The sequence below is a fragment of the Tupaia chinensis genome, unplaced genomic scaffold, assembly GCF_000334495.1.
Source record: "Tupaia chinensis unplaced genomic scaffold, TupChi_1.0 Scaffold146837_1, whole genome shotgun sequence".
Taxonomy (NCBI): domain Eukaryota; kingdom Metazoa; phylum Chordata; class Mammalia; order Scandentia; family Tupaiidae; genus Tupaia; species Tupaia belangeri.
In genome coordinates, this window is record NW_006206691.1 from 365,720 (window position 1) to 387,662 (window position 21,943).

Below are 21,943 nucleotides of genomic sequence, written 5' to 3' on the forward strand. Positions count from 1 at the left end.
TCTATATAATCAAATTATATATATTAAGCCTTGCTTAAAGTCTGTATTAAAGTTGTCTAGAGAAATATAATCAATATACAAAATATAAATACATATATTTCTCCTATATACATATATGTATAGGGATTTATTATAAAGTATTTGTTCACACAATTATGAGACTGTCTCTAAATTTGGCATCTGCAAGGTGGAGACCCAGGAAAGCAATGAGAGCCATAGAAGGATGATTCCAGGCTGAGTCCAACAAGTCTGAGAACCTGGAGAGCCAATGCTAATAGATCGGTTTCTCCTCTCAAGCAATTAAGTCAGGAGAGAGAATCCTCCCCTCTTCTACCTTGTTATTCTAATCATGCCTTTAATGAATTGGATAATGCCCACTCACATTTGGGAGGTCAACCCAATCCACTTTACTCAGTCTAGCAATTCAAATTCTAATCTCTTTGAGAAATATCTTTGTAGACCCACCAAGAAATAATGTCTAACCAGATATCCAGGCATCCAAAGATCTAGTCAGGTTGACACATAAAAATAGCTACTAAAAAATCAAATATCTTTCTCTCCCTGAATCTTCCTATTACTTATGAACAGCATACAAAAAAATACTGAGTACCTAAAAACAACCATTACAAGAAATGTTTAGGTTCATATGATGAAAAGTATTAAGGGGCATGAAAAAAAAGAATAAATTAAGACACAATTCTATGGAAAGAGAAAATGATGTTGAAGAGATATCTCTTGAACTAAATAATTCTTAAACTTCAATAAAATCTTCAAGTGTAAGCTTGGAAGTGTAAAATTCCAAGTGTAAACTTGAGCAGCTGTAACTAAGTACCATAGACTAGGTAGTTCACAAAAAAATGGAAATATATTTCTCACATTTCTGGTAGCTGGGAGCCTGAGAACAGGGTGACAGCTTGATTGTTCTGGTTAGGACTCTTTCTGGGTTGCAAAAAAAAATGACAAGAATTCAGATGTATAGTTGTTTTTGGTAATGGTTGCAAAAGAACATACATCAAAACAGTAATTATTGTTATGATTGAATTAGATGCAAAATATTTTAATACTTTTAATATTTTTCTATATTTTTAAAATTTTCTGAAGTGGATAAATATATATCTTTTAATTAGAAACTCTTGCCTTCTAATATCTTAAATAAATATCAAGTTCATCTTTAAATAACATCACTCATAACAGTATTTTCTATATTTTTACCTAATCAGGCACTAGCTCTTTTTAGTCTTTACATTATATTACTTTATATATTGAAGAATATCTTAGAGATAATAATCTATATAATATAGATAATAATCAATACAGATTTTTGTCTTTTTAAAATTTATATATTTATTTCATGACAGAGACAGAGAGAGTGAGGAAGACAATTGCCCTCAACAGCATCTCAGGGTCTCATGCCATGTTCCTCCAACATCCATCCCTAGCCTTCCCAGCCAGCCAGAATCATAGGTGCATACACTCAGCATAGTCGGTTGGGGAAATAAACAAACACATCTTTCATATGGACCCAGCTTGGAGCAGCACATTACTACTGTGAAACTGAGCTAGCCCAAGACAGATCCTTTAATAATAAAAACTACTTCAAGAAAGAAAAATAAAGTAATACATTAAATTATTGAATGTTTAATGGTAAATAGTTTTCTGAATGTAGTTTGTGTCGATGGATCATTAATCTATTATTCTATAAAAATGGAAAGTACTCATGCACTGTATGCTTTATTGGTTAACTTATCTGTGCATCAAAAAATTAACACAGGAGTCTTGAAAGATAAAAAGATCTGGAATGGTGCAATACAAGAGAGAAAATGAGTATTTGTTTCAATGAAACAAAGCAAAGCAGAAGTAAACTTTTCCCAGGAATCCCTGAAGTACGTTATTATTTACATTTTAGACAGTAGTATATGTAAGCAATAGGGAATTGTAGAGGAGAATGAGTTTTGGGGACGATTATGATATAATTGTCATATTTACTCAATCTGAAATACCTATGAAAGCACAGATGTATTTTTACTTGAATATATAGATGTCAAACGTAGTAGAGAAGTCCAAGGTAGAAGACATATTGGAATCCTTTTGCACATTGAAAATACTTGAAGTTTTGAAAGAGATGAGATAGATGAGACCTATAGGAACTAATATAAAATTTCAAACACATTTAGGTGAAAGCAGAGAGCATCTTCGATGTAAATTGATACATAGATCTCATGTCTGTCTTGAAGCTATGTGGCTGATGCTCAGGGATGAGCCTGTTTGCAATGTGTTAAGTGATATTTTAAGAAAATTAACTCTGGGGATTATTAGTAGAACTTAGACCCAAGGATGTTAACCTGAGTTTCTCAGACAGTACTCTTTTGCATTGCTACATTTCAAATTTGAAAATTTTTAATATATTTGTGAAAAACAATAAGCTGTATTACTCACCTAGAATTTTTTATAGTTCTAATTAACATACAATAGTTGTACATATTTGTGGGATACACTATGATTTTTTAATATAATGTGTAATAAACAAGGGGCAATACAACATCTATAATTTCTAACATTTGTTATTATTTATTTCGTAAACTTTGGAGATCATTTTTTCTAGAAAAGTGAAGTCAGCAGAAACAAAAATGCAGTTAGATAAGAAGAATGAGTTCAAGAGTATTATAGTATAACTATCAAGTAACTATGTTTAATAAATGTTTAATGTATAATTCAAAATAGCTAGAAGAAAGGTTCTCCAATATTCATCTATGAATATTGACAGTATGCCACTATTTCCTGTATTATTTTACTAACATAATTCAACTTCAATATCTTTTCAGTTTTCATTCTAAAACACAGATTTACCTCTCTTTCAAAAATCTCAAAAGACCATAGGGCCCAGCCCTTGAGTTCAGTCTTACTCAGTTCTTCTCCCAACTTGCTCAAAATGCTCCACCTTTCATTAGCTCTGAATTGCCCTTCAGAATCCCTCCTTTACTTTCCAACCCACTGACATCCCAGGCAATAGACAAAATTCAAAAATAAGCATTACCCTGTTCTCATCACACTTTCATCGCATTTTTATCTATGTTTGACAAACCATTTGCAATACTTATCACACTGCACTTCATCTCACTGCTCGGTGTTCATTAGAGGTTGGGCTGTTCACAAATAACAGAAATATTTTATTTATCTTTATGGATTCAGTTTGTAGCATAATGTAACATTTCAAAAGTACATAATAAATCATTATAAGACTGTTTAGTTAAAGCTCATGAAATTATTTATATGTAAAAATACCTTTATTAATTACTACTGGTTTGAACATTCCTGTTGGATACATGTTGGGCCAATTTACTCAATATTTCTGCTGTTTCTATATTAGTCCTTCTCATAGATAGTGTGCAGATAGCCTATGTTGTTCACTCTAAGTTCCAACAACTTAGTTCTTGGTCAAAACCACAGGCCAAAAAAAGTATATATATATATATATATATAAATTTTTTAAACTACCAGAAACAGACACAGCAAGTTTATGTTAAATAAATGTTCTTTATTCTGGAAGTCTTTATGAAATTCACACTGAGAAAGACAAATTTAGATTTGTTCTCTAATTTCTCAGCATATGAAAATAAGGAAAATAGTAACAGCAAATTGACTAGTACCTGGCATCATAGTGAATACTGGGAAGTCACAGCCTAGAAGCAAGAAAAAGCACAGTGCTCTGGGACGTTTTATAGTAAAATGAAATAATCCCATAATGGATAGCTCCTATCAATGTACTGATGTGGCACAGACCAATAATAGATGCTCGTGTCTGATGGTGAGGCATATAAACAAGATAAATTATACTTCACAGAAAAACGACAATATGAAAATAAGCGTTTAAATCTTCCCTTCCTAAATACTTACTGATAGAAACAAAAACCAACAACAATAAACATTTAGGCCCAGGAGGTAGTTAAGGAAGCTGGATCTCACATGACTGACCAAGTGGTTGAAGTTGTGGGCATGGAGGCATGAAAATCACTCCAGGCCCATGTGCATGCATGCCCCAAATCCCACAAGGTGAATGGAGAAGGGACTGTGGTGTGGCCTCCCCCTTGAAGGGTGATTTCTCACTTGTTCTCTGTCATTCTTTCTCTGGTAAGTGTACATATCCTATAGGAAAACTAAAAAAGAGAATGAAAGAAAGGAAAAAAGAAAGGAAAGCAACAATTTAAAATAAACATTTAAATGTATAAATCCTCCAAACAGAATTTAAAAACTAAAGCATTTTTCCATGTACAAAATTTGCTTTAAGCAGATTCAGAAACAGTGAGGCCAAATGGAGGGAAATATAAAACTGCCAACCTCCACTGTGTTATGGGGTTTCTCCACAGTAGGGAGTCAATAGAAGTGATCATGATAAAGCTAATCCAATCATTAATTTAAGAGATCAGGTGAGCCATTAGACAAAGGAAGTGCCTTTTCTCTGATTAAAAGCCAATAAATAACATCAGAAAACCCAAGAACAAATCTAGCCATACTAAATACAATGAGGCTGATTTTCTGGCTATAAGTTTAATTATACATATAAGTATAGCATATATTTAAAAAATACATGCATTATATAATATATATATATATATATATATACACACACATACATATATAAAATTTTTGTCACATAGCACATGTGCTTGCCACAGAGATAGAAAGAAAGAATGAGGAAAGTGAGAAATCATGCCTGAATGGGAAGGGATGACCATGATACAATTTCTTCTTTTCCATTCTCCTCTTGGGATTATCGGCTCACACTCACATTCACCCACCATTTCAAGCCACCAGATTTGAGACTCAAACCACAGTGGGCTATGTGGGAGTCCAGTGCCTTAACCACTACGCCACCTGCTGGCCCCTAATAACAATAATTTTAAGAAAGGTTTCTACTCTTAATGAGGCATAAATTCCAAATCAAAGAAGTAAAAGAGAAGGGGGATGAAGCACAAGGGATAGAAAAAGAAGAAAAAAAATGAAAACATTATTCAGTAGCTTCAAGTACAAAGAAAAACTGCACAGATGAAAGATACTGGTAGGTATTCCAGCAGACTTAACTTATATACCATACTTTACTCAATACGAATAGAGATACTAAGTTCAAATATCATGATATTGAAAAAATATCAGATTATCAGATACAGATAAACTGTAATAGGTTTACTCTTTTTATACTCATTCCTTCAAAATATCTAAATGTAATGTTTTATATGTAATGTTCATAAATTATGGCTTTTAATTTCGAATGCTTATGGTTATGAAATCTGATTAGATGCAGAAATAAGGAGGAAAAAGTATTCATAATTGGTATTTTAAACAAAGTGATAGCTTCTGGAACAAAAAGTCACAGTGTAAACCTATTAATAAAAATGTCTCAGTAATCATCAAATTAATTGAAAAATAATTAATGTTTCCCATATGAAACAAGAATGAGAGATAACACAATTATAATATAACAAAATGGCCATAAGTATATTCCTATAATGCTATTAACTTCAGCTAGCAAGAACAAAGCTAAAATATTCTAATTCTGGGACCAGCAGTTGGCATAAAAACTATGTCGCTGGACTCCCATGTAGTCGACCACGGTTCGAGTCCTGGCCCCAGTGGCTTAAACTCATGCCGGGCACGTGTGCGTGCGTGCCCAAGATCCCAAGAGGAGAATAGAGGAGAAGGGATTGGGGCATGGCCAAACCCCTTGGGGGAGGGGGTGATTTCTTGCTTTCTGTCTCTGTCTTTCTTGCGAGCACACGTGCCCTTATAGCAAAAACCTCTCAAAAAAAAAAAAAAAGGAAAAATTATTCTAATTTTTAAGATTTTTATTGTTATTATTTATACATTCAATTTCTATACATCATTTAGATTGAAAAGAGATTTTATCCAGTATGATATATGCCACACACCAGGAGAGTTAAAAATACACTGCATTCCATCAACCGGCAACAAACCATATCTGTGTTCCACAAATGTCTTACTTGTTCATTTTTTCCCCAAATTTCCCTTCCTGCACTCTTCCCCTCTCCCACTCTCCTTCCACTTTGTCCCCGGTGTCCAATTGTTTAGACATAACACCGGGGACAAAATATTCTAATTTTCAATAATAGCATTTTCTCATTTGTTAAAGCAGAAAGCTTAGGGCAAACTGAAGAAACATAAATAAGATAGTATATTTTTGCTTTAAAAAATTATTTTTAGAATTCCACATAATACATATTTAAACTCATTTATTAACTTTACTCAAAGAAAAACAAGCAAACAACAACAACAACAACATCTCACAGACTCTAATAAGGCATAGAGGGGTTGAAACATGCAGGTTTTTTTATTGAAAAAAGGAATTGGGGACCAGCAGATGGCATAATGGTTATGTTTCTCCCATGTTGTTGACCATGGTTTGACTTCCAGACAGTGGCTTAAAGCTCACACCTGGCACATATGCATGCCTGCCCTAAATCCCAAGAAGAGAATGGAGGAGAAGGGATTGCAGCATGGTCATTCCCTGTGGGGACTGGGGGTGATTTCTCGCTTTCTGTCTCTCATTCTCTCTGTCTCTCTGGCAAATGCATACACCTTGTAGCAAAAATCTTTCTAAAAAAGAAAAAAAAAATTCAACTAATATTGAAATTCAGAGCATTCTACATGGTTATGTCATACTGAGTAGTAGAAAATTATCTTTGATTAACTCTACATTTTTGAATGAAAGATTCAGAATTGCCTTAATTTCTTTCAAAAGAAGAAGGAAGATATGCACATTTGTAGGAAAAAAGATGAACATTTTTTTTCTCTTTCTCATCTTCTGAGGACAGAACTTTATGAAAACTGCATAGTTAAAATAAGAAAATCAGAGTGAAATGAAGTCACGGTAGAATACATGATAGACTTTATCCATGACTATAAGAGGAGAATATATTGATAGGAGCAGGCTTAATAAAGAAAAAAAATAGATAACAATCAAGAGACAGGCAGAGAGAATACTGAGAAAAAAAACAATCTGACAGTAAATTATTAAATCAGTTTTATTAAAAGCTTCCACTTATTTTATTATATTTTATCTTATTTTAAAACATATTTATTTGTTCCATGAGCAAGAGAGACAGAGTTAGAAAGGGGAGTGAGACAACTCCTCCAACAGGGTCCTGATGCTGCAATCCACCCCTCAACCTTCAGCCAGCCCCCGATTAGGGAGGTCTCTGGACATAAACCAGGTGAGTCAACACCACAGAGGGTTACACTTTACCACTGCAATAGCGAACTACCACAGCATTAAGACTGTTAGGGATGCTGTCACTCTAGCTTATGAGAAAAACAAAATAAATTTTTAAAAATCATTTTATGCCAAGGACACAATAATCAGTGTGAATTGACAGCCCTCAGAATGGGAAAATATTTATATAAACTATGCATCAGATAAGGGACTGATAACCAGAATACATAGGGAAATCAAGCAGCTGTCTGGAAAAAAAAAATTCAACCCTATTAAAAGATGGGAGAAAGAGTTGATAAACCCACTCTCTAAGGAAGATATATGAATAGCCAAAAGGCATATTAAAAAGACTCAACATCCTTCATTATAAGGGAAATGAAGCTCAAAACAACAATGAGATGCCACCTAACCCCAGTAAGAAAAAAAAAAAAAAAAAGTAGTAAGTGCTGGCCAGGTGTGGTGAAAGGGGAACTCTCCTACACTGCTGGTGAGAATGTAGATTGGTCCAGCCACTATTGAGAACAATATAGATATTCCTCAAAGATCTACAGATAGAACTACCATATGACCCAACAATCCCACTCTTTGGTATCTATCCAAAGGACAGAAGAATCCTTAGTTGGAAATGTGCTTGCACATCAATGTTCATTGTGACATTATTCACAATTGCTAAGACATGGAACCAACCCAAATGCCCACATACAGAAAAAGAGATTGAAAAAGTGTGGCACATATACTCTATGGAATACTATTTGGCCATAAAAATCAAGACCCTGGCTTTTGACAGAAAGTGGATGAATATGGAAGATTTACTGCTGAGTGAAGCAAGTCAGGCTATGAAGGAGAGACATTGAATGTCTCCATTTAATATAAACTGACCGTCCTCACTCTATGGCCGAAACTGAATGACTAGAGGATATAGAAATGGTTATAAATAGCAGAAACAGTGTGAGAAGAGGGTGAGTGAAGGAGGAGAAACTGAGGAGGGACATTAGAGAGAGAAATGGAGGGGCAGGACATTTGTGGGACAGAGAGATAGGTTATTGTCTGTTGAGGATGATGTGTATATTATTCTCATCTGTAATGGTAAGAAATGTATACATGTCGGAATATTCACTTTGCAAGCTAAGTGACATATATGATTGAATGTATAAAATAAATTGAAATAAAAAATATATTTAAAATTATTTTAAAAATAACCTTCTGTATTGCTATACAACCAATGTGGCCACCTTTTGATATTTCAATCAATAAAAATGAAACAATTTACTACACTTACATAATTTCTTAACTTGACCTCTTTATTCATGATTTTCTTTACTTTAGCCTATTGTCAAACTAACCCAGTTATTATTCTAAAATGTTTAGAAAGTTCGACTCTTAAAAAAAAAGTCAAAAGAAATATATACATCTGAAAACACAATGAGCTAACTAGTAAACAACTTGAGGATTTCTAACAGAGCTTAGTTAAAAAATAAAAAGAAATAGAAATAATGATGAAAATAATAATATAGAAGAGCAAAAACCTATGACGAATTTTTTTTCCTGAGCTGAAACAATATTAAAATTTTCTTACTAAAATGATCTACTGGCTTAACCATGGTGAAACAAAAAGTAGAGACAATGCTGTGATGCCAGAGACCACATGGGACGGCTGAAGGTCTACATTTTGGGTCTGCCCAGCACAGCTTGCTCACACATGGACATGCAAAAGACGTGGCTGTCCTGGGTTGGAGTAGGATCATGCATGAAGACACTGTGAATGGTATGGTGCACGTCTCTCTTTCTCTTGTTCTTGAAGGAAATAATAATAATTATTATTTTTTATATAAATCTACCAGTGACAAGATAGGAGAGTTGAAAAAACACACACAAATGAATTTAAGCTAGGGAATCTTCTGAATTTGAATTAAAGAGGAACAACAAGTCAGTTCTGAAGTGGCTAAAAAAAAAACAAGCTTTAATTTGAGACTGAACATTCGATGCATTGGTTTAGCAATCACTAGTTACAAGACATTGTACAGGTAACTGAATCTTTCTAAGACTGTTTCCTCAAATACTTAGCATGGATATTTTATTGTGAGAATTAAATTCACCATGAATGCAAAACAGAGGCTATAACTCCTGAAGTAGTTCACAAAGTTGGTAATATAGGTTTCAAGTACTCAAGGGGCTCTCCATCTCCCTCTCTCTGTCTTTATCTACTTTTACATGCATAGATACACACACACACAAACTCCGACAAAGTCATAAGAAAATTTTTCAATATTTTGAATTGAATAATAATGAAAAAATTATGTCACAATTTTAAGACAGAGAAAATAGTGTTTGAATAAAAATGTATTGCATTAATTGCTTAAATAAGACAACTAGAATAATTTTAAAAAAACTCAAAACCAAAAATTTCACCTTAGGAAACTAGAAGAAAAAAAGGGCAAGATAAATTCAGCATAGGCAGAATAAAGAAATTAAAAAAAATAAAAGCAATAATTACTGAGATTAAGAAAAAGATAAATCATTTGATGAAATTGAAAAGTGTTTCTTTGATCATAACAATACATCAATGATGATAATAAACACCTATCAAGACTCAATAAGAAAAATAACAATTACCTAACACCTCCCTGCATCACCAATACCAGTGATGAAAGAGAAAATTTCTGTATGTCTTGAGAACATTTAAATAAACAAGTAATGGGAAATCAGTATTTATGCCAATAAAGTTTGATGCTTTAGTAAAAAGGGACAATTTCTTAGAAGACATGAAAAACTAAGACTTAAAAAACTTGTATAGTACTATATATATATATACTGAGTTTATGTTTTAAAAGCCTCTAGGCTCAGATGACTTCTTTGCTAAATTCTGTCAAACATTAAGAAATAAATCAATTCAGTGCAAACTTTTTTAGAAAACCGAGGAGGAGGAAAACACTTCCCAATATATTTTCTGAACTCAGCATTACCCTAATATAAATGCATTAAAAATTTTATAAGAGAATAAAACTTAGAAACTAGTAGAAATATAGCCCCAGAAAGTCTTATAAAATATTAGCAAATCAAATTTAGTAATATAAAAAAAAATACTACTTGAAAGACCAAGTGTGGATTTATCTCAGAAATACAAGATTAGTTCAACATATTGAAATCAATGAAAGCAAATCACTGTATCAACACATTTACAAAAAAAACTATATGATAATCTCAATAGATGCAAAAAAAAAAAAAAAGCATTTGACAAAATCCCACAAAATCCCACATCCATTCATGATTAAAATTTCCACCAATATAGGAATAGAACACAACATGTACATATGGGTACAAAGAATCTAGCAAAAAATCTACAGTTAACATAATATTTAATGGTGAAAGATTGAATCACTTCCTTCATGATTAGATGCTCTCACCATTTCTATTTAGCCTTGTGCTGCTGCTAAATCTATTGGGCAATAAGGAAAGATTTAAAAAATAAATAAAATATATACAAATAAGGAAATAAGGAAAATTATCTTTATTGATCACTTCATTATCTGCAAAATGAATTTTTTAAATAGTACTGGAATTAATGAATTTGCCAGTGTCACTGGCTGTACAGTCAATATACGAAAATTGATTGCAATTTCCATGCACAGTAAATAAATTAGAATACTGCAGACCAGCCCCAAAGCACAGCAGTTAAGTGTTATGCAGAGGAACCCAGATCCCACATGGCCTACCACAGTTCAAGACTTGATCCTTTCAGTCTCTGGCTGGTATACACGCAAGCTCAGAATTGTTGGTATGGAAAATTAGAAGAAAAAGGATTGTGGCACGTGATCAGACCTCAGCAAGTTTACCCTCTCTCTCTCTCTCTCTTACTTTTTCTTTCTCTCCCTTCTCTTTATTTGTTTATTTTTTGCCCCTAATTTTACCGGAGGATACGCGTGCTTGAGAAAGTGAGAGAACCCCTCCCCCACTCCACTCCCTGCACTCCACCTTTCCTGCAATGGGAGATGTTCATGCAATCATCCCTTTTCTTCCACTTCCTCTTGTTGAGACTTGGGGCATGCACATGCGCCAGGCATGCTTTTCAAGCTGCCTGTCTGGGACTAAGACCATGCTGGTGGCCACTCAGGATCCAGCTGCCTTAATCACCACACTACCAGCTGCCTTCCCCACTTTCTCTTGCTCTCTTTCATACAGACACATACCCTCAGACACAATAAATAAATGTATTAATATAAGGATGCTGACATTTAAAAGATGCTGCTTATTATATCATAGAAAACATGAATTAAGAAACAGATTAACAACATGAAAGGCAAGCTCCAAGAGACCCAGGACAGAGCCAAAGGACAGGAGGATCTCATCGAGAAAGTAGAAAACCTGGCTCTTAAGAACAGGTTCCAGGCTGCACTAGATGAGCTCAAACAAAAGGAAGACCAAGAAAAGGAGTAGCTCAGCTCTTTGCAAGAGAGCTAGAATCACTCCTAGAGAAGTGAGAGCTTCAATACTTAAATATTACAGTCCTCAGAGTGGTCAGCAAACCTTGGTTTCATCACTTGGACTGGATATTAAGACCTTGCAGTAGTGCCTGTTCCCTTAATGCTGAAAGTTCTATTGAGTTATCTTACTTGCTTTTCAGAACACTTTGTTAGGTATTCATCCTGTGAGAAATAGGATTGTATAGCCAGAAAAATGATTGTAGGAAAGTTGTAAGATTAGTGGAATGAACAGTTCAGCTTTAATAATTACAAGATCACTACAGGACTTTGCTGTTTTTCTCTATTTGCCAGAAGCTGTTGTGCTGCTCTGTGATGACATCGGAGATGAACAAGAAGAATTTAGTCTAGAAGTAGTGAGGCTAGTTAGCGTGTTTTTTCATGTAGTAGTGTTTTTTCACCTTTTCCAAATAATCTCCTACATGTAGAGATGAAAATAATTTCGTAAAGTTGTTTCTAAGACAATAAATAAAAGCAACTAGTTTTCACGCAAAAAAAAAAAAAAGAAAACATGAAAGCATAGTTATATGAAATAAAAGACATGCAAGGGAAATTCATTTGGTAAGTAGGCAGACATAACATTGATGATAAAAGGATGTAAATGAAGAGTGATAGACTGGAAAGCCCAGAATTAGGTTGATAATTGTTTCCAAATGATATATAGATTGCATGCAATTTACATGGAGAAGAAAAAGTACCCATGAAAAACCAGCAGATAGCATAATGGCTATGTTGTTGGGCTCCCATGTAGTCGACTGCGGTTTGAGTACTGGACCCAGTGGCTTAAACTCACGCTGGGTGTGTGTGCATGTGTGCCCAAGATCCCAAGAGTAGAATGGAGGAGAAGGGATTGTGACATAGCCAACCCCCACCCCTGAGGGATGATTTCTCACTTTCTGTCTCTGTGTCTCTCTCTGTCTTTCTGGCAAGCGCACGTGCCCTATAGCAAACTCCAAAAAAAATAAAAAGTACCCATGAATGGCCAAACCTATTTTTCAGAAAATGAAGGTATAGAACTTATACTATCTGACTTAGTGTAACACTGCAATACAAAAGTGCATAAATATAGACATGTAGATTAATGAAGAACAGCCATACATACAAATTTTAAAAGTTGTGACTTATTTGGAACAATGTTTTCTCTCCATTAAATAGAATAATATTCTATGAGCTGTAGCTATTTTTCTTTTATATTCCAAGGATAGATATATAGATTAACCACAATTAGTAATTGTCTTATATCAACAATTATAACTCCTAATCCATTTTTTAAAATTTGATAAATGTGTTGACTAATACCTCCCATAGAAAGTTCAATAATAATTACATTTTTTCTGCATACTTTTCATATTTTACTTTAGTGAGAACATTTTTTTAATTATTTAATTTAACTCTATTTATTTATTTATTGTAATTTAACCAGAGAGGGATGGGATGAAAGAGATAGTAAGAAAGCAGGTCTGGGACTTGAACTATGATCAGCCACATAGGAGCCCAGCGCCCTTAACCACCATGACACCTGCCAGCCCCATTAGTGAGGCCATTTCTAATATGTTGCAGATTTAATAAGCTTTTTAATAAAACTCTTTTTGGTTTCTGGAATTACATAGACATATATTATATACAATATTAAGAATTATACTTCTTTTATGAACTCTTTCAAGAATAATTGTTATAATTTACCAAAAATATTTCCAGACAGCATTAAAATAATTACTGGAAGCTGGCTAGTGGCACAGAGGTAAAATGTGGTGCTCTGTGAGGTTGATCCACATGGGGAGTTTCCAGGTTGGGGCCTGGAGAGTTCTCTGAGTAAGCTGGGCACATGCATGTCCAGCAACCCGGGTGGCTGAGGCTAGCTGATCCCTGTTGGGGATTCTGCTCTCTTTGTCTCTTTCTCTATCTTTCTCATCCATGAAAGAAAAAAAAAAAAAAAACTTTTGAAAAAAGAAGAAAATAATCACTATTTTATAATTTATTAAGGTGATAAATTTGATTTCCTGAATTTTAAACATTTTTGCAGTATGACATGAAACAAATATGGTCTCAGTAGATTCTTTAATGAACTTTAAAATTGCACTAAATTGTATTAATATCCAAAAATTGCTAGCATTTTATTGTACTTAAGGGTCTTAGATTAGTATTTATTAGAGACTGGTCTGTAGTTTTTGTTTTGTAATCAGTGTATGGAAGAAATATCAAGACAATATATGCTTCATAAATTTTTCATTTTTTTCTTTGCTTTATATAAATTTCATACATATAAATTGTATGAAAATTATATACACACTGTAAAATAATCGAAGATTGACTAACTGATGAACTTTTAGAGGAATGACAGTAGTAGCTCTTCAACAGTCTTATTTAACTCTAGTGTCTATTATTTGTGTTTATTCCTTCTGATACCTAAGGTCTATAGTTTATGCTCCACTGATTATATTCATAATTATAATTGTAAATAAACCCCACCCTTTTCTAGTTATTCTAATATCTATTCTTTCCATAAATGAAAATTTAAAAATTAGTGTTTCCTCTTCTTATCCCTTTTCAGACTGCTCATTTTGATATTATTAAATATGATTTCCTTCCTTTTATTTCAGAGTACATGTGTGCTCTCCAGAGAGAGACAGAGAGAGAAGGGGAGAGAGAGAGAGCACCCACCGCTGGGGCACAGTCATTCTACAATCCTTTTCCCTCCAATATTCCATCCTGTTGGAATTTGAGGCATGCTTGCACATATACTCAGCATGTTTTTCAAGTCACTGAGTCCAAGAGTCAAAATGTGCAGTCATCCATGTTAGATCCAGCTCCCTTAACCACCAGAACAGGGAGCCAGCTGGTATTCCCTCATTTGATTTGGCTTTTGATAATACAGATGAGGCAATCATCGAACAACTCTACCTAATAAGAATGTGAAAAATAGCCACCCCATTACGTTTCTGAGCAGAACCACAAATGCACTGTTTTGTGCAAGGAAGAAACAAATCCACCCCTTCAGAGACAAAAAAAGAAAGACGAAGCATTTCTCTGAGGACTAATGTGACTGACTGCTATTTCATTACCAATGAGAACTCCAGTTGTAGCAACAATCCTCTCAACTCCTAGACTAAATGTGTTATGATATCTTATCATCAAATGGACCCCATTTCTTGACATCATCCAAGCAGTTTCCACTCTACTTCTCTTCCTTAATCCTTTCTCAGAATCATTCAGCAAAAACCCATCTCCTATAGAAGCCTTTCTCTACTTCCTGTTTAGTTGTCCTAGTTTTTCTGGGTTGTGTTCTCCCTTGTGGCACAAGCTCACTAAACTTTATGTGAAAGCAAGTACAGTTAATGAAATACATATACACACAATTTACATGTGAAAAAATGAGAACAGAACACTCAAAAAAGGGAACTCTCTTACGGACCAGCTGCAAGTGTAAACAAGTAAACTTTTCTTGGGAGAACTTACTGGGATAAAACAAAATCCCACAGAAAAGCATACAAAATACTTTGATTGCAACTTCATTCACATAAATTCTTCCAAAAGAAATTACAATAATGTAAAAATACTTTACACAAATATATGTCCATTAAAGCATTTTTTAATGGCTTGAAATAGCAAGTAGGCAGTGGTGCAGCTGTAATAAAAATGGAGCCACAAGAAAGGTACCTGACTCATGTACCAGGGCTTCGCTGTTCATGTCAGGCACACATACCCATGCATGGGATCCAGCTGGTTGAGGCTGGGCACAGATCATATCATCTTGGAGACTCTATTGGAGGTGACACTCACTCTCTCTCTCTGATTATCTTTCTCTCACATGGAAGAAATAAATGAATAAACTTAAAAAAAATTAATATGAAAAATTCCAACAGCATAAAAATAACTGATTATATACCACTCTCTATGAGAAAATAATTCAATAACTTAACACTATATCAAAGCATGTAGGATCATTCACATGGAAATTTCTTCACTGTAAAGTTTATATTAAGTAATAAGATTCTATTTCTGTAAAAACATACTCAAAATAGGTATAGATGTTTGCACACAGAAAAAATCTGGAAACATAGACAACAAACTATTAAGATTAATTAACAAAGCAAGGGGATCATTTATTTTCTTTTTTTATGTTTATTCATTTCTTCCATGAATAAAACAGAGAGACAGCATCTTGAAAAGGACTTGGATGCCATGATTTAGCATCAGCTCCAGCCAGCCCCTAATCATAGACACATACATGACCAGCATACACAGGGAGATCTGATGTGAACACAAAACATTCTTATGTGGTGCAGCCTCACAAAGCGTTGCATTTTACTACTGCACTAGCATCTAGCACCTGACCTTTCATTTATTCTGTGCTTTTTCTTTTTTTAATAAAACAGAATTTGTATTTCAAATATGAAAAAAAGAAATATAATGCAAAACAAAAGATGTAATTATGTTCATTATGATTGATTACCATGTCTGAGAACTGTTCAAGGCTCTCAACATTACTCCATTGCTGAGAATGCCTGTGACAATTATCTGATCTATTTGAAGTTCTTTGCCTTCAAAGTGAAATACTTATTATTAAGTGAAAGCTTGTATTAAGTTGAATATCTAGACTTTGTGGCATTATTTTTCTCCATTTTCCAAATTTCAACATTTGGGTGGAGAATAATTCATACCATTACCCTGTGACCTATTGAGTGACTGCTGAATTATATCAAATGAGTTCATATAAACCCACTTTCAAAGTCTCCATTATTTCTCTTTCTCATTAGGACATCATGGTAATACTGACTTTTAAATATCTTTTACATAAAGTGGTGAATAAATCTATAAGGAAAAAAATCATATCTTGAAGAATATAGGTACTGGACTTCCACATGGCTAACTGCAGCTTGAGTCCCAGATCTGGCAACTTGAAAATCATGCTGGGCATGTGAGTGTGCATGCCCAAAACCCCAAAAGGAGACTGGAGGAGAAGTGATTGCAGTGTGGCTATTCCTCCTAGGGTGGGAGGAGGGTTTGATTTCTTACTTTTCCTCTCTTCATCCTCTGTCTCTCTCCAGTGAACACATGTGCCCTATGGAAAAACCTAAAAAAAAGAAAAAAAAAAAAAAGAGAGAGAAATATATACACCTTCCATGTATTGGGCTATCAGAAAAGTCATGATGCATTTTTGCATGGAAAAAATATGTTATGACTTTCCCAGCAACCCATTACATATATTCCTGAGCTGACATGAAAAAGAACATTAGAATCACATTGGGGCTTGAAAAAGTCACAGATGGCTTCCAAAACAGCACTGTGTGTTTTCATTTGGGGATTCCATTGTTTAGACCACTTTCATGAATAATTAAAAATAAATCTGTGATAGCAGTAATTATAATAACCCACACCTGGCTTACAACGGAAAACAGTGACTACACTTCCTTAAAAAGAATATGAACTTAACCATGTGATAGATAGGAGCCTTAGGAAAATGCCCTAGCCTTTCTCCTAAACTCTAAAGAAAAAAGAGTATGTAATACAATTAATGAATTATTTTACATAATGAATATTCTTTAGATATTCAAATTAGTATTCACTTTCATGTCTTCTAAAATTTACATATGTAATAAAAACTTATTTGGAGAAAAGTAATCTTTTAACCATCAAATTGAGAAACTTAACTTATTATCAGGAAAAGGAAAGCTACTTCTAATTGTGCAAATATACAGTACTAAATATTTTCCAAAAGATTTATCTGCAGCCACATATCTGTATCCATAAAGAAGTCCCTTCATGAATATTTCTTTAAATTCCTATTTCAGTTAGGTGGCAAGATGGAACAAAGTGTTTCAATTCAAATACACCTTCCACTCAAGAAATTAAATTAGGTTTTGCTCCATATCATGCCGGCTGGCTTTGCAGTGTGAAATAAAACTTATCACAAACCACGAGAGGATTTTTAAATTAAAACTGCAATAACCATAAAGAATAAATCATTAAATAAAGCATGACAATTTAGGAGTATTTTATTAAGAATACATAAAAAATAGTGAACAGAAAGACATCAGTGAAAATGATGTCGTACAAATTAGAATGAAATCTCTGATAATTAACATATGCAAGACTACTATATGCTCTCCTATCTTTTATTAATCTCTATTTTAAAAAGTAGTAGGAGTCTCACTATGGGATTAGTGGCTTTATAAGAACAAGAGACAGAGATTGCTATCTCTGTCATGTGAGGACACAGTAAGAAGGTGGTCATCTACCAACCAGGTAGAAAAAGAACCCTCACCAGGAACCAAATTGGCCAACGTCTTAATCTTTTTTATTTTTTTTCCCAAGTTGTTTGTAAACTATCAACATCTTAATCTTGGTTGTCTTGGTCTCTGGAATAGTGGAAAATAAATGTCTGTTGTTTCAGGCGCCAGCCTATGGCACTTTGTTGTGGCAGCCCAACCAGAGGAAATACATTTATGCTTATAACTGAAGAACACCAATACATGTACGGAGTCCAGAAGGCTGGGATAAGATAGTCCCTCATAAATAGTCTATTGAAAGTAGAAGCTGAGCTTAGAGTATGGGAGTTAAAGAGCAAAGCTGAGCAATTCTGGGGTCCTGATCAAAAGTACCAGGATCTAGTGTCTGGGTTACTTACAAAACATTCCCAGAAGAGAAACTACATAAAATGTGTTGCTAACTCATTCTCATACTATACCCAATATCGAGCCTCTTTCTACACCAGTGATTGACGTTCTCTTCTTTGCTTTCACTCAATGAGCCTGCTCTTCCAATTCTGATTTTCTACTGCTGACTGAGACTTGAGAAGGTGTGGATTCTCTGAAATTCTTGCTAAGCTTTTTTTTAAAAAAAATATTTTTAGTTATATCAAATACATGTCTAAGGTAAAAATTCAAGCTGGTTATTTATTTTAACATAATAAGTCTATTAAAAGATATGAATGAACAGATCTTTAAAATTGAGTCACTGAGGAGTATGTTAAGAAGAAAGGGATGAGATCTCAAGATTCAAATACAAGTGGCCTGCCACCAGTTTGTATCTTATTTGTATTTAGTATGTCATCTTGAAGCAAGATGAAGCACAGAGTCAGTTGTTGTTTTACTGGTGTGAACATGAGCCAAAACTTACTAAGTTGTGCCTTAAAATGTTCAAGTTATGTCCACCATACCGAAGTAAAGCTGTCTTGTTTATGCTTTTGTTTTTTGAGTTTTTGTTGTTGTTGTTTTGTTTTTGGAAATATTTTTGCTACAGTGTGTGTGCATTCGCCAGAAAGACAAAGAGAGACACAGAGACAGAAATCAAAAAATCACCCCCCAGGGAGGATGGCCACGCAACAATCCCTGCTCCTCCATTCTCCTCTCAGGACCTTGAGCACGCACACACATGCACTTGGCGTGAGTTTAAGCCACCAAGTCCGGGACTCGAACCGCAGTCAACTGTATGGGAGTCCAGAGACATAGCCATTACACCAACTGCTGGTCCGGATTTTTTAGATCTTTTTTTAATTGAGATAAATTTGCATACCAAAATATTTACCTTTTGATAATGTTCAATTCAGCAGCCTTTATTTCAGTAACAAATTTGTACAATTACTATCCCTATCTAATAGGATGATATTTTTATTACCTCCAAAAGAAACCCATTAGCAGAAATTCTATATTACTCTTCCTCATAGACCCTGGAAATCATTAATCTATATCCCTAAATCTGGATTTGCCTAATTGGACAAATCATATAGGTGGAATCAAGCAGTTATACATTGCTTTTCATGTCTGGTATCTTTCACTTAGCATTATATTTTCAAAGTTCATTCATGACTGAGTAATATTCTTTTGTATGAATATAAAGCGTCCTCCAAAATTTTATTTTAAAAAAAGTATATTACAGAAAAATTATGAATAGGCTTTAGTTCTTTTTGCACCAGAATAAACTAGTACTTAAATACCTTTTTTTTTTCACAAATGTATATAAGTACCTTTAGAAACCACATTTGTTTATTTATTTATCAGCTGATGAGCATTTGACTAATTTCCACTTACTGACTCTCATGAATAGTGCTCCTATGTACATTGGTGGACAAGTTTTTATGCAGACATATGTTTTCATTTCCCTTGTTACGGTGGATTTGCTGGATGGTGTGACACCATTTCTTTATGTTTTTTAGGTATTGCCAAGCTATTTTTCAAAGAGACTACACAATTTTACAGTACTATTAGTGAAGTATGTGGGTACCACTTTTTCCACATCCTTATCGACATTAATAATCACCTGTCTTTTTATTACAACCATGCAAATGGATATAAAGTAATATTTCTTCATGATTTTGATTTGATTTTCTCTAATGGCTAATCCTGTTTCATGTGCTTTTTCATCATCAGTATATCTTTGGAAAAATATTTATTCAATCCATTTGCCCATTTAATAAAAGTATCAGAGGAAATTCACATGACATAAAATTAGTCATTTTAAGCTGAACAAATCATAGACATTTAGTACATCACAATACTGTATATCACTATTGTTTTATATTATTATTCTACATTATTTTATAAATTCAAGCATTGTACATCACTACACCTTATGAAATGAATTACATAACATGAATACACTTCACACGAGCCCAGTAGAAGATATTATACACATTATCATCAACAGACAAACCTCCATTTCTGTGTCTCCTAAATATCTTCACTCTCTATTTTTCTCCTTAATTCCCTTCCTCTCACTCTGTCTTATCTCCCAACCTTTTCCCATGCTTCTATATCCTCTAATGTGTCAGGTTCTGCCATAGAATGTGGACAGTCAGTATATCGTAAATAGAGAAATACAATATGTCTCCCTTCATAGCCTAGCTCACTTTACTCAGGAGAAAATCTTCCGTATTTGTTACTTTCTATCAAAAGTCAGGGTCTTGTTTTTTATGGCTGACCAGTATTCCACAGAGTATATATGTTACACTTTTTCAATCCATTCATCAGTTCATGGATATTTGGATTATTTTCATGTCCTAGCAATTGTGAATAATGCAACAAACGTAAACACCTTGTCACTTTTCTGACTGAGCTGAGCATTCTCCTGCACTTTGGGTAGATACCCAGGAGTGTCAGGGTCTTGTTTTTTATGGCTGACCAGTATTCCACAGAGTATATATGTTACACTTTTTCAATCCATTCATCAGTTCATGGATATTTGGATTATTTTCATGTCCTAGCAATTGTGAATAATGCAACAAACGTAAACACCTTGTCACTTTTCTGACTGAGCTGAGCATTCTCCTGCACTTTGGGTAGATACCCAGGAGTGAAATTGCTGACTCTCCTGCACTTTGGGTAGATACCCAGGAGTGAAATTGCTGGATCATGTAGTAGTTCTATTTGTAGATCTTGGAGGAACCTCCATATTGATCTCCACTAATTTACATACCCATTAACAGTTTCGCCAGCACTAATAATTTTTTTTTTTTAATCTTAGCCATTCTGACTGTGGTTAGATGGTATCTTACTGTGAGTTTTGATTTGCTTTTCCTGAAGATGAAGGATGTTGAGCATTTTTTCACATGCTTTTTGGCTGTTCATCTGTCCTCCTTAGAGAATTGTTTGTTCAGCTCATTTTCTCATTTTTTAATTGGTTTGATCAATTTTTTTTTTTTTTTAGGTAAGCCACATGAGTTTCTTTGTGTATTCTGGTTATCAGTTCCTTATCTGAGGCATAGTTTAGAAAAATATTCTCCCATTCCAAGGGTAGTTGATTCAGACTAATTACTGTGTTTTTGCTGTGCAGAAGTTTCTTAATTTGATGGAATCCCACGAATCTATTTTTTAGATTATTGCCTGTGCTTTTGCTGTCTTATTTAAGAAGTCTTTGCCAGCAGGTGGTGTGGTGGTTAAGGGCACCCACATTGCCAACCATGGTTTGAGTCCCAGACCTGGTGGCTTGCTTTCTCACTTTTTCACTCTGTCTCTCTCTCTGTGTCTCTCACTCTGTTCCTCTCTGGTCAAATTACAAATAAATAAATAATATTAAATAAAATAATCTTTAAAAAAAGCAGACTTTGCCTATTCTAATGTCTCACAAGTTTCTCCAGTGTTTTCCACTAGTGGTTTCATAGTTTGAGGACTTAGGTTTAGATCTTTGAACCACTTTGCTTTGATTTTTGGTAATGGTGAGAGATAGGGGTCCAGATTCATCTTTCTGCAGGTGGATACCCAATTTTTCTAGCACCATTTGCTAAAGAGGTTTTTTTGTTTGT